This window comes from Typopeltis vanoorti, chromosome 14 (genome assembly GCF_054136105.1).
Source record: "Typopeltis vanoorti isolate ZY-2024b chromosome 14, IOZ_Tvanoo_1.0, whole genome shotgun sequence".
NCBI classification, from domain to species: domain Eukaryota; kingdom Metazoa; phylum Arthropoda; class Arachnida; order Uropygi; family Thelyphonidae; genus Typopeltis; species Typopeltis vanoorti.
In genome coordinates, this window is record NC_143562.1 from 90,278,070 (window position 1) to 90,292,389 (window position 14,320).

Below are 14,320 nucleotides of genomic sequence, written 5' to 3' on the forward strand. Positions count from 1 at the left end.
CTTTTTGAGGTTAAATTTAAGACCATATTTAGCAATTTCTTCTTTAACTTTCATAATAAGTTCCTTCAAATCTTCTTTGCATTCGGCTAGCAAGGTGGTATCATCTGCATATCTCAAATTATTAATATTTTTTCCACCAATTTGAATTCCAACTGAAGACTCCTCTAATCCTGCCATTCTTAAAATGTATTCGCTATACAAGTTAAACATGTACGGAGATAAAATACATCCTTGTCGCACCGGTTTGCCTGTTGTGAAATACTTAGTTTCTCCAAGATCTGTTCGGACCGTAGCTTCATGTTCATAATAAAGATTCCTCAAAAGGATAATGAAATGCTCTGGGACTCCCATTGGTGGAATATCATTGACTGCAGCTGCCTTTCCACATCTCGAGTTTTAATGTGTGCCTGTGTTTGCATTTATCTTGAAAATTGTCTACTACAGTTCTTTCACTGCTTATTTCGTTTAACAATATTTCAAAGTAATTACTCCAGACGTCTAGAATATCCTTAGTTTCAGTTTTTCCTCTTTCCTCTATTTCTAAGCTTTTTCGATAGCATCGGGAATATTTTGCCACCTTCCTGAAACGTTCTTTCCAAGCTCTTCCCATAACTTTTATTTAGCTAGTTTTACGCGATGCTTCGCTTTCTTAGATTTTTCTCTGGATTCCATCAGTGCACATTTTGTTGTTCCTAAAATTGCTCGGCACTTCGATATGCTTTTTTCTTTTCATTAAGTTCTTGATTCCACTATGGAGTTTTGATTGTGTGTATAACTGTGTTTGCTCTTTTACATAAAATGAGCATCCCTCCTGATGACTTGGATATCCCACAATCGTTTTAGTAAACTTAAGCTGTTTACTTAGTTAAGCATGTTTGAATCTCAGATTTATAATAGATAACCAAGTGAACGGTGGCGTTAAAGCACTCGACCAACTAAACCGGCTTAATTGGTTGAATGTTCAATTTAATTTTAGAAAGGTAAACTGTTTCATAATTTACACAAAACTGATGAACAAATTTACAGAAACAAAATCGAAATTACATTAAAAACTGATTTTCTTTGCTCCCACACACAAGCAAAACCATTACATGACATAAAAAGAGCAAAAAATAGGGTTGCGAGATTTTGACGCTTACTAAGAATATTAATATCCCGAAGGAGCGATTGAAATCAACGGTGCCCAAGGGTAACGTCTCAGTGCGTCATTTGATATTCCGAACGAAAGTTGTAGATTATCGTAACCTTACTGTTTTAGTTTAACACATATATAGCTGTTTGCCCACTCAATTTGCAAAAGCTACAAGAACACGAAATGCAATTATACACTAAAATAATCTTTTTTTTTTTTTCACAGTTATTATTATTATTACTGTTATCTGAAATGGCATGATTTGTTTATTCTTTTATTTCAAATGATCGGGAAACGTATAAGAGTAGGAATTGATGTGTAAGATGCAGCAATTTTAATCAGAATTATTTGAATTATTCCAGGACACCTAGAATAATATTTTTCATTACTTGAAGATTGTGACTTTTTTATGGTTTCTCTTAAATTAGAAAAATTAAAAATTAATATTATTATAAAATCACATTTAGTTGACATTATTTCAAGTAATAATTTATATACAAAATTGTTTTATTCTTTTTTTTTCTTTATTCATCTAAAAAAAGGGCATAATTTATATCCGAACGGTCGAAAATCCATCAACCAGAAGATGTGATTAATTATTTCTAAATCTAAATGAAAAAATCTAATCTGATGTATTAACGACATCTTTCGGACGACAGATGAAACATGTTCTGATTATGCGCACAATTAGAATCTATGGTTGCTATGAGAACGCGACATCACATTTATCTTACAAACAAAATTTTATTGCATTTCAAATGAGTTCTGGATGAGATTATTACCTGTCATTGGAATAGTATTATAGTGACCACCTGTAATATTACATAATTGATATAATTTTTTTCATATATAATCTAAACAAAACGTGATGAACCCTTTGGAATCTCTTTAATTCAAGTTGGAATGTCTTTGTTTTTTGTACGTGGAAATTCTTGCAAAACAAGTTTATAAAGTGTTAAATTGCAAACGTATTCTCCAAAGTGCTTTTTCCTCCGTCCAGTTACATGATATTGAGTCGCTAATTGCTCCACACGTATACTTTTGTAGAGTAAAACTTAATCATATTTACACAACGAAACTTCACTTTCTCTTCAACGAGATGTTAACGATATAGGAGATTTTTAAGGAGATAAAAGAAATCTTGAATAAACAAGAAACAAGAAAAAGGAATGAAATTGCAAACATAAATGGCTTAGAAAAGTGTGGGAAGTGTGCGATGTGGTTGACAGTGAAGGATGTTGGCTTTAGTTCACTTAGAGGAAGGCTAATAAAAACGGAGTCTGCGTTACAGAATATACCAGAAAAAGAGAAAAAGGGTTCAAAGACCTTCGAAGAGATACCGATAGCTGTAACAGAACAGGTGAAAATAAAGAACCCTTCTGTTGTACATAGAAACCACAATTCTTCTGAAAAATAGCGTTTACGTAAAAAGGTTTACCCTGTTTATCAGTGACATAAACAGTCGCTAATAAGGTGAATGCAGAAAAAGGAGATTTGCATTTCAGGTAAGAAAATATTCAAAAGATTGGTCATGAATAAATACTTTAGAATTTTTAACCGGATTCAAGAAAAGAAAAAAGCTTAAAAGGCTACAGAAACTGATGTAAAAATAGCAGTGAAGGTATCTGCGACATATAAACTGAAAGAAAAATTCAACTACGTATACGTGCAACGGACTTAAATATTTTATTAAGATAAATGTAGCAGCTGAAATAATAGATTAATATATTTCCCACTAAGCTAGGCTGGTTGCCCAAATGTGTAGCGTCTCGCCTCTCCAACCCACAGCTTTGGGTTCGATTTCTTTTAAAAGGTGTGGATGTCTTTAAGTGGTCGATTGTTTTCGTCACTTGACATGAGACCAGTACCGACCTCGTTTACTTAGAAGCCTGAAGTGGCTTAAAAATAATACTATGTTTGGTGTGCAGTGCGAGATTTCAGCTAATTTAAGATTCACTCCAGCACCGTCAAAAACTACTACGACATATCAGGTCAAAGAAAGTCTTCGTTTCTTTCGATCTTTCTATCATTTATTCATGGTACTGTTCCAGCCTTAAGGTTGTTTCTAAATATTCTCTTATTTGGAGAGATCAGATACACACCTTCAGTCCAAAAAGAAAACTTTTCGAAAATAGAAGAAACTAGTGGCGCCACCTGTTGTATCTTTTGTTTTCGAAAGAGGCAACCTTCATTGGTGGTGTTTCAATTATTTGACATTTGTTTCATTAGAAGTCGAGTTATAGTGCCAAGAGTGACAGTGTGTTTTGACGAACGGTCGTAAAATGAGTTTCAAACAGAGAGCTGCGATTGACTTTTGTGTTAAACTTGGTAAACGATTTATCGAAACGCATCAGAAAGCATATGGTGATGACTGCTTATCCCATACTCAAGTTTACGAGTGGTTTAAGCAATTTCAAAGTGGTTGTGATAACGACGAAAAGCGGGACAGTCCAAAAACTGGACTGAGCTAAGTTAACATCCAAAACGTGGGTGATTTCATCAAAGAAAACCCAACATCGTCCGTGAGATTGATTGAAGATGCATTGGGGATTCCAAAATCAACATTTGGACCGAGAGTTTGGGCCTTCGTAAACTGAATTCGCGATTTGTTCCTCCACAAGTTGACCGACGACCAAAAAATGTATCGAATTGAACACTGCAAGGATCTCATTAAAATCTCTCTTAAGGACTCAAACTTCTTTGAAACGATCGTTATTGGTGAAGAAACATAGTGTGTTCTGAGTATGAGCCCGAAACAAAGCGCCAGAGTGCTGAGTGGAGACCACCAGAAGAGGGGCATCCGAAAAAAAAGTCGCTTGGTGAAGTCAAAAGTAAGGACAATGCTGATTTGTTTCTACGATTCCAAGGGCATTATACACAAAGAATTTGTTCTGCTTGGCCAAATAGCCAATGGTGAATTTTATCTCGAAGTTTTGATGCGATTGATAGCGAGAATTCGTCGCTTACGGCATGAATATCGCGACGACCGACCGTTCGTCAAAACACGCTGTCACTCTTGGCCCTATAACTTGGCTTCTAATGAAACAAATGTCATAAACAGTTGACACAACACCAGGGAAGATCTTTTTGTTGCCGCTTTCGACAACAAAAAGATGCAATACGGGTTTCTTTTTGGACAGAGGGTGTATAGACTGTACTGCAGCTTTTAACCTAATTTTCAATCCTCCTCATCTCGCCATTCGTCCTGTTAGTAGGTGTCTACTTGGATATTGAATGTACAAGGGATGCTCTGATAATTTTGGATTTAGCCCATGAAATTGCATTCTGTATTGGCTTAAACCAAAAGACAGTGTTGGCACAACAAAATAGAATATCATGCTGACTAGACTTTCCCAGATTACACAAGACCGACCCCCGTCTGTTTTTCTCCCAAAATCAGAGCAAATACTGAAAAGTCAGCTACTAAAGTAAATCAAACTCAACCGAATTCAAGATAGGCACCAGTAACATCAGAAATATCAACAAAAAGATGGGAAACTGGATTAGAACTTTAACTGACTTTACAAGTTAAAGAACAAACATGAGATCCCTCTGAATAACGCATACATTGGTGCTATATTCACGCAATGATGATCAGGAATTCGACATTAAATACGAGGATATAATCGTCTGAGTGGTCAGGAAATATCTAGTAGAGTGAGGTGCGCAAACATCAAAATGGGCAACTGGACAATAAGACTTATTTGATCCCAAACGGTTCTTCTAATGAATAATTGAAGGAATTACTTTGAGACATAAAAAAGCAGCTGACACAAAAGAAACGCAAGAGTTTCCTTGTTGTATATCTCAAATTAGAATAGGAACTTAATTCGAATACATAAATATTTGGGAAAATTTGGAAAAAGTGCAAAGCTAATAATAATGGTAATTACCTGCTGGATTTCTGTTTGGGACTTGCACTAGTCATCTATAATACAATATTCCAAATTAAAGATATTCACGTGGAGAGAAAAACACATGAAATGATAGTCGCATAAATCACGTTGTTGATGATATCTTCAAGCTCAAGATACAAAAGAGGATTTGAAATAGGAAGTGATCATCATGTTAGAAGGAAAACAAATCATAGTTGAACATTTTGGAAAGTGAACTGTGGACTCAAATATAGAATATTATTTAAGAAAAAAAAATGAAAACGTTTAAAGCAAGAGCCAAACCTTGCAGTCTGGATGGCAAACTCTGAAGAATTATACTGCATTAAATTAAGACGCGAACTCTTTCATAATTTTCATTGGTGTTTTAGTACAGATTAATGTTATTGTACTGAAGAAATTTCACAGGGGGGGATTTCGTTCTCAACAATTTAATCAACGTGGGCCAAGTAAATATTTCTGAATTACCCCATTACTTTCTTAGCACTTAGTGCAAAGTGATACATTTCGCAATAAAATAATATTTCTGGATAAAATAATTATTAGTGCTTCTCAATTGGAGAATAACTTGATACTTGATATCGATTGAATCTAGAGATGTCCAAAGCATTTGCTTTATTCATTCCTTATTCTTGACAACTCCGTACTCTATGTAAATAACTTGAATTTCTATAAGCAATGATTATATTCCTGATTTGGCCGAAATCAGATAAACGAGGTTACTTTTAAAAGTGTTCACAGATGACGATAAAGAGGGGGGGGGGGAGAGAGAGAGAGAATGAAACAGTTGGCCTCTTTTTATGGTTGAATTCAGGCAGACCGTGTAATATTAAACCTTAGAAGTGAGGCTATAGCATGTCCAATTTTACCCTAATGATTCTTGTAATACGATGGACTCGTTGCAATGTTATTGTTAATGCTATTTCTGTTAATGCCATGAATTGTTATTGCTATTTCTGTTTTATTATAAATGATTTTTATTTTTCTGTACTCGCAACAATAACTATAACGTGCCATTATGTTCATGGATTTGCAATGCTCCTGGCGATATATCTTCAATTATCCAAATAAATGAAGTTTTTAACCTGCATCTACAGTAGATGTCACTGTTTTTATGGCGACACCTATGATGCGTATCAACATGTGAGGGCAATTGTTAGAATAATGTACTTTCGGTTTTTTTTAAATCAGATTCGATAGATTATTATTTTAGTTTTTATTAACAATTAAAATATTTCGTTTCATCTCGATGCAATATAAGTAAAGATATTTGACACAGATAATGGAGTTTCGTTTCAAAATAGATTTTTTTTTTATATCAAATGTTAATTGAATACCCGCAATCTCTTTTCATTGAGTTAAATTCATGGCATGGCCAAATAACGTAAAATAGTTTTTCTTCTACATATTTACAGTCCGATATACAGTAGATGTATTGTATTTGTTCCCATTAAATAATCCAAAAATAGTTCTAAATGGGCCACTTAAAATGAAATACAAAATGTTCCGTGAAATATGTTCGGTTTCGCTGGTATTGGAAAAGGATTCCAGTTAAATAATGTAAGCTTTGTTATCTTCCTCTCTCTCTCTCTCTCTCTATCCCTGTCCATTATAAAAATAGAAACTTATTTATTGATCAGATCTCTTACAGATCAAAACATACCTCGCAGTGAAAGACCTTTCCTTGGAAATGCCCATTATCGTCGGATGTTGCGCTGTTGGAAATATAAAAACATTGAAAATCCTAACAACGCTCTTAGGATGGTGAACTCTGTTCAAATGGAAAGAACAAAGGTCAACGGTTTCTAGTCTTCATATAAGCTGTCGTCATTTCAGCATACAAGGCTAGGTGAGGATTGATATTTTCTTGCCACGTACTATTCAAGGGATAACCTTCTGTGTACAGAGTTTGTATTTATACTAAAGCCGTTTGTACAGTAAATTTCACTTCTTAGTGAGACCGATTAAGAGTTCTCGTTTACGTTCTTATGAGGGAAGATGTAGCAAATATTAAATGGGCTTAAAATTAACTGCGTTTGTACTGCTCATGTATTTTCATTCATGGGATTGTCTGTAAGAAGAAAATCCCAAATTACTAGAGAAATATTCACCCAGTTCTTTTGAGAACCGGACAAATTGGTCCTTCATGAAAACGTCCCCAAAATTCTTACTTTTGTTAATGAGAAAACACTTGTTTTTTCTCCAAGGTAAGTGCAATGTTTCTGTGTGTTCGAAAGATAATCATGTTATTCATTAAAACGAATTTGGTATAAATATCCTTTTTTCCACGACAATCTTTACAACTGTTTGTATAACTCATTTTCTGTTTTTTTAAACCTGATTGAAAGTATTTCTGCCAAAATATTTCCCTCTAAATGCGGTTTTTACGATAGTTTAACATATATTGTGATTCAAATAAGAACAATTATTTGAAGAAACGATGAAATGTTAATAAATTTTGAATTTTATTGCATCGATATTCTCTGTTCAATAGTACATGATGGTCAACATCAGAACGGATATCTTTGTATGCTGATAACTCAATCTTAACTCAATCATAATTCCTCTGAACTTTTCCTGAATTGATTTTTTTTTCTGCAGACATACTTAACCATCTTTAATGGCAATAACTCTAACTGGCTTCCCTTTTCCACTACGGATAGGTTAAACACAAGTTCAACTTATTTTTTATCCACGCGGAGGCCAGACAATTCTCTTAAATCAATCCTTTCCTCCATCAAGTGATCATCACACACTCATCCACAATTTCTTTGATTAACCTTAACTGCGAAATAATTTTACTTTTAGGTCACATTTCTCTTTTATTATTTCCTGACACAAACACATCAGTAATTTCGACTAGTCGAAACCACTTATGTATAGAAATGATATATAAATATTCTGTACATGAATCTGACTTGTAAATGTAGCATATAATAATATCATTGGCGGGTTACATATGCGGAATCCTGACTTTTAAGCTTTGCTTCCAATAAGCAGGTTAACTCATTTCCATCTGAAGTCTAGTTTTGTTGTAATTAACAGTTTCAAAAGTCCTAATTTTCTTGAATATTATGATCATGTATATTCAAACATAGTGTGTTTATTATTCTTCTACCGTTCCATGTCCGTAAATTGCGAGAAGCCATTTTTGTCCATACTTAACCATTTTTTAAAAATATCTTCATTGGTATTCATCCTCACCGGAGATCTCACTTCCAACGCCAGTCTGTTTTATTCATTCACTTGTGGTCGGGAAAAACCTTAGTCTGTTGCCTAGACTATCAAGTATTAAATATGCCATCACCAGAGATGATGTCTGAATCAAGTTTACGATAAACTTAATAGATTCCATATTTTAGTGGTATTTGCCTTTTGGAATTAAATATTTGATGATAATTGAATTTACAAAAACGCCTCTTTGGGAACATTTCAATAAATACTCAAATAATATTATACATTCCTAACACTTATCTTTCCAAACCACGGTTCTTTTATTCCAGACTTCTTGAAATTACCATCGAAATATTTATTCTATGAAATATCCCTTTTCTAACAAGGCGCATATCTATGCAAACAGAACATTTACATAATCATTTCTTGGATACGTGTTCCTAATTCCAAACAATTCAAGAAAGAAAAACAAAATCCATATGCATGAAGCCAGTTAATATTTTTCATCGATTCCACCATCATGTACACCTTTACTTCATTACGAAGCATGTCCAGACGCATATTTTCCGGTGATGTTTCTCAAGACTGCGTCATGGAAAACATTGACGGTCTTAGAGGGGGGCAAACAAGGGCGACTGTTCTATTAAATTCCTCCATTATAATGCCGAGGATCTAGAGATTCTTCCTATATTTAATGAGGAACAGTGAAAGACATTAACTGCATCTCGTAGACTCATCTCGAAATACTTGCATCGTTTAGCTTAAAACGCGACGTGCTTAATCACAAGGCCCGCACGTAGAAAAGGCCCTTCGCCTTCACGGCTGCTGAGATTTCCTTTTAATTTAATTTAACAAAACAAAAATCCTATGCAGCTGTGTGCTATCGATTTGGGGCACATCGACTTATTAGCAACCTAAAATTAAACGCTCCTTTTAAAAGTATCCCCCCATGAGGGGGGGGGGACAGAGAAAGGGAAGGTGAATCCTCAGCTTGAAATCCCCTTCTTTGTCTCAATAGTAGTAAAATTAAACTTTTTTTTTATTTATTTTGGCGACTGGTGAGTGTCACCAAAATCTGTTTCGCTTTTAAAGTGAAAATGAAGTTTCTGTTCCGATTCAAGAGCCAATAGTAAAAACATTAAGATGGGTTCATTACGAAACTGCTATAAACACAACTTAGAATGATTAAAATTTTGAAATGTAATTTTCTTTGAAACGTACAGTTTGCACTATACGTGAGATACAGGGAAGCAACTTAGCCTAATGCATCTTACTTTAGGCCTTAAAAGGACTGGCTTAAAGGGGCGAAGCAAGAATGCTTTTCATCTTCCCCGTTATATGCAGAGGACAGTGTAGGGATAAAGTGTTATTGAGCTATTGAAGCTCTGATCATGGCAGGAGGGTAACAGCAATAGCCTAGCCTCAGTTAGAAGTTCATTGGCTACAGCATTGCCATCCATTACCCTCCAAGGGTAATAATCACCGCATCTAACGGTCGATTCTTACCTCCACATATTTAATTCAAATTTAGAACATTTACTTCATTGAATAATTATTAACAAATTTTGTTTATAAATTAAATATTCTATTTCATATAAAGAAATGTTTTAAATAAATTGAACGTCGATTTTTAAAAGAATTACTTAAAATTGGATAGCAAAAGTCAACAAAGTTTCGCTGTCAAGTATTAGCCTGATTACTGTTCTGGTAGAACGATTTAATCCAATTTTCATAATCTACTATCATGCACGGTGGCCGGTTTGCTGTGCTTAGGTAGAAAGTTCATTTGGTTGATAATTCTTTATGTTGCTTTTGGATGTAAGTAATATATTTTATAAAAGAAAATATTGTGCCGTTTTAATTGTTCAGATACAGACTAAATCCAAATTTATAATTCTATTCATAAATACAAAAATATTAACAATAAACAGGACTGGTTTTGTAGTAAGCTTTTGATTTATACGTTGTTTGCGTGTGTGTTGGTCTGAAAAGCCACGTTTATTCAAAAGAATAACAAGAAGGATAACTAAATATTGATGTTGATGATGGACACTAAGGGGCATATGGTAAGACACCGATAATGTGGTAATACATCATTGTTGTAGTAAGTGCGCCAGATTAGGTGTAGAAGTGTTGTTAAGATAAAGGTTTGTTTACAAGACAGCTTAGGAAACAGGACTGTACTGTTAGCTGACTTGATATACGTCTTGAGCAATATGATGTGACCGAACAAGGCCCTCAAAGAGCGTTAGATGAACAGCGAACAGCTTCAGGATAACACATCTCGAATCAGAGACTTAAAAACATAATTTAAATAAATAAATATGCAAATACATAACAACGGTAGGGCTCATTTACATACGACACGTAGATACGACCAATAACATTTTGTTCCTAAAAAAACAGTAGTCAGACTACTACTGTCAAGACCAAATTACAAAACCACTATAACACAATGTACACCTATAACGTACTGCCTGAAATCGAATAGCTTATTTCGAAGTGGAAAACTTTCTATGCCAATAAAACATTCCGCTTCAAAGAAACACTATTTGCACCCAAAATGATATTCTTGTTTACAGAAACAAGAATCCAACTATAGAGTACTGCGATTCCGTCAACAATCGCTATAGAGAAATTTGATTGACCTAAATTTCTTCTTACGTACAAATACCCCTATTTCTTTGGTATTCGAAATGAACAACTGATGCACCTTTAATCTATTTCAAACACGCCTACTGAGATTTAAATCGGAGACCTTTCCTAGTCTCAGATTCAAATCTCGGTTGCCCTGTTCTGAATGTTGTTGTTGGAACCACAACGTGACACACCGCAATTATTCTAATACTTCAAAATAGAAGCCTCTAGAACTTACGAGGATGGTCAGAGAAGTTCTCGGCCTCGACCATAGAGTGTAACACAAGATTTTGTTTTTCTAAGTTGGAACATCTGTCATAAGCATCCATGTGAAATTGCAAGTCATTCTATCAAGTAGTTTGTTTTATACAGCTGTCTGAAGCAAAAGTGTTGTCTGTATCCCTTGAAATGGATACAATTGAGTATCATTCAGTTATAAAATTCTTTGTAAAAGAAGGTTTAACACCAAAAGAAATTCTTCGTTTTCGATAATTAAGAAAAGGGCTGCCGAGTTTAACGTGGCCGTACCAGCCTTGAAGATGATTCACGTGAAGGACGTCCAAAAAAGTGTAACAACACCAGAAATCATTGATCATGTGCACGATATGGTATTGGATGACCGGCGAGTCAAAGTGCGTGAAATTTCTGCGGGACTATAGGCATTTCAAAAGAACGTGTAGGATACATTTTGCATGAAGAATTGAGGCGAAATGAAAAATCTTTGCCAAGATGGGTACCACGCTTGCTCACAGCAGATCAAAAACACATTCGCATGAAAATCTCTGAGCAGGAGCAGTGCCTGGAGCATTTTATCAAGAATAAAAAAACTGATTTTGTGCGTCGATTTATTGCTATGGATGAGACTTGGATTCACCGTTACATACCGGAATCCAAACAGCAGTCAAAACAGTGGATAGAAGCCGGTTGTTCAGCGCCAAAGAAGACAAAGTCGGTTCCATCAGCAGGAAAGGTCATGAGATTGGTGTTTTGGGATGCTAAAAGCATTCTGTTTATTAATTATCTTGAAAAGGGTAAAACAATAACCGGGGAATATTATTCCATCTTTTAACCAGACTAGACGAAACAATGCGTGAGAAAAAGACCCGGTTTGTAGAAGAAAAAAAATCATCTTTCATCATGACAATGCACCTGCCGACAAAGGTGTATTGGCAATGGGAAAATTAAGGCATCTGCACTATGAATTGTTGGAACATCACCCTATTCCCCAGATTTAGCTCCCTCTAACTTCTATCTCTTTCCAAAGCTAAATCCCTTCGTCGCTGGTCAGGGTTTTTCTTCGAATCAAGAGGTGATTGAAGCTGTAGAGGAGTATTTTGCAGTTCTTACTGAGAACCACTACAGAAACGGGATAATGGCGATGGAGCATCGCTGGAATAAATGTATTAAGGGAGATTACGTTGAAAAATAAAAATTCGTTTTTTCATTGTTAGTCCGAGAACATTTTAGACCACCCTCGTACTTCCATTCATATATTCAAGATAAATAAACTGCTATAAGATTTTAGACTACTTTCCGTGGATTCAGTTGATATAAAAATGTGACTCTTAATTATGATCGCATTTGTGTTTATCGTATACTAGCTCGGTACAATTTTTTTCACCTTACTTGATGTTAATTAGCATTGATAAGTCTAATAAACAATCTACTTCAAACGTAGCGAGTCTAGACATATTGCCTTCCTTTTAATTCCATAAGCAAACACTGTATTTATGTGATATACAAATGCAGTTGTCAAGTAACGTCCTTAGTACCCAATATTCTATGTCCAGTGTTCTATTTCCAATAGAATTACAGCAAATTAGATTTATCAAATTCCTTGGATTCAATTAGACTGAAGTATTGACTAAGAACTTGAAAAATCCTTCTCATTTTCTAACGTCTAGACTCCGCCATCACAACAAGATCGGATGTGTTGTTGGAAATATGGAAAATGAATTAATTCCATCTCCTTATATTGGGTAAAGAGGAAATTAGAAGGTCTAGAAAATGAAATATCAGACATCGATGACATTATTCAATTACCTTCCCTTATAGGAAATGCTGAAAGTGTTAATCTTGTTTTTCGTTTCTCCACTTTAAAGAGTAATTTATATTGTTCAACACTAATACGTCTAGCGTATTATTGCTAGTTTAAGGAAAAATCAATACCTTTGCTTAGTGAGCAGAACGGGGAATTTTCGAAAATTGACAAAAAATACGTATTTTTAAATATCTCCCACTTATAGGTAACATCTTCATTTTAGGCTTCAGTTCACTCTTATTAGCAACAAATTAGGACGATAATTGAGAAGGTGTTCACACTCGTTGAGTTTCATTAGGGAAATCACGAAACGTAAACTTTGGTTAAATTACGAAGGCGAAGTTTGTTAAACACTTACAATCGATTTATCGATGGGATTATTACAGAATCCCAATCTGCTCTTTTTTTTTATCTTAGTTTTGCGTTGATTTTCTGAAAACAGGTTAGTCCGAATTTTACAATTTGTGAAAAGTCTGCTAATGAAGGAAGAATTTTTAACAAAGATAAAAGTTTCAATTATGTATTAGATTAGGCTTACCCATGAGTTTATAGTTTTTAATACAGCAGATGCAGACGATAAAAGAGTTGTATTTATTAATGACGTAATAGATTTTGCGCAAAATTGTTTTATTTATATTGTTTTAAATTATTTTAAAATAATAAATTATATTAGTATCTGTAAAATAGTAAATAATAATAAATAAATAATATATTAATATTATAATTTTGTAACAGTAAATATATTTTTAAAGAACAACACCTTTATTTTTTTTTAAAAATACTAGTATGAATACTACACAAATTGCTGTTAATGAATGTGTTGTTTAGATGAGCGGGAATGAACACCTGATTCGAGAAAAGGTCCTTTTTAGGACTTCCAGGGTAACAAATGGCAATGCTGTAGCCAATGAAGTTTTAACTGAGGCTCGGCTATTGCCGTTACCCAGCCATGACTAGAGCTTTTTAGCTCCATAACACTGTATCCACACAGATTTACTTCATTCAGATGACGGGATAAAGAGTCAAGGACTCAGTCCATCGCCCAGTTCTTTTAAGAACTTAATGAATGTGATATCTAAAAGTCCTTTTTAGGACTTCCAGGGTAACAAATGGCAATGCCGTAGCCAATGAAGTCTCGGCAATTGCCGTTACCCAGCCATGACTAGAGCTTTCTAGCTCAATAACACTCCATCCACACAGATATTCTTCATTCAAATGACGGGATAAAGAGTCAAGGACTCAGTCCATCTCCCAGTTCTTTTAAGAACTTTATTGGAATGTATTTCATATATTTATTAATGGAAACGTTAATCTTCGGTATCAGCTTAGTTAGAATTTTTCAATTTGCAAGTCCTAAGGAAGGAAGAATTTTTAACAAAGATTAAGTATCTGCATTATTACATTACATTTACCCATGAGCTTACAATTTTTAATATAGCAGAT

General features: G+C 34.5%; 1 protein-coding gene across 5 annotated transcripts in view; it reads left to right on the plus strand.

Moving 5' to 3' along the window:
• Positions 1 to 14,320, plus strand: part of LOC150099751 (lachesin-like) — a 373,707-nt gene that overhangs the window by 48,150 nt on the left and 311,237 nt on the right. Inside the window, exon 2 of one of the 5 annotated variants that reach the window (XM_090404153.1) lies at positions 6,677 to 6,874. The exons of the other annotated variants lie outside the window; for them this stretch is intronic. The gene's annotated coding sequence lies outside the window, so the exon portion shown is untranslated. The remainder of the gene's footprint in view (positions 1 to 6,676; positions 6,875 to 14,320) is intronic. 5 annotated transcript variants of the gene reach the window in all.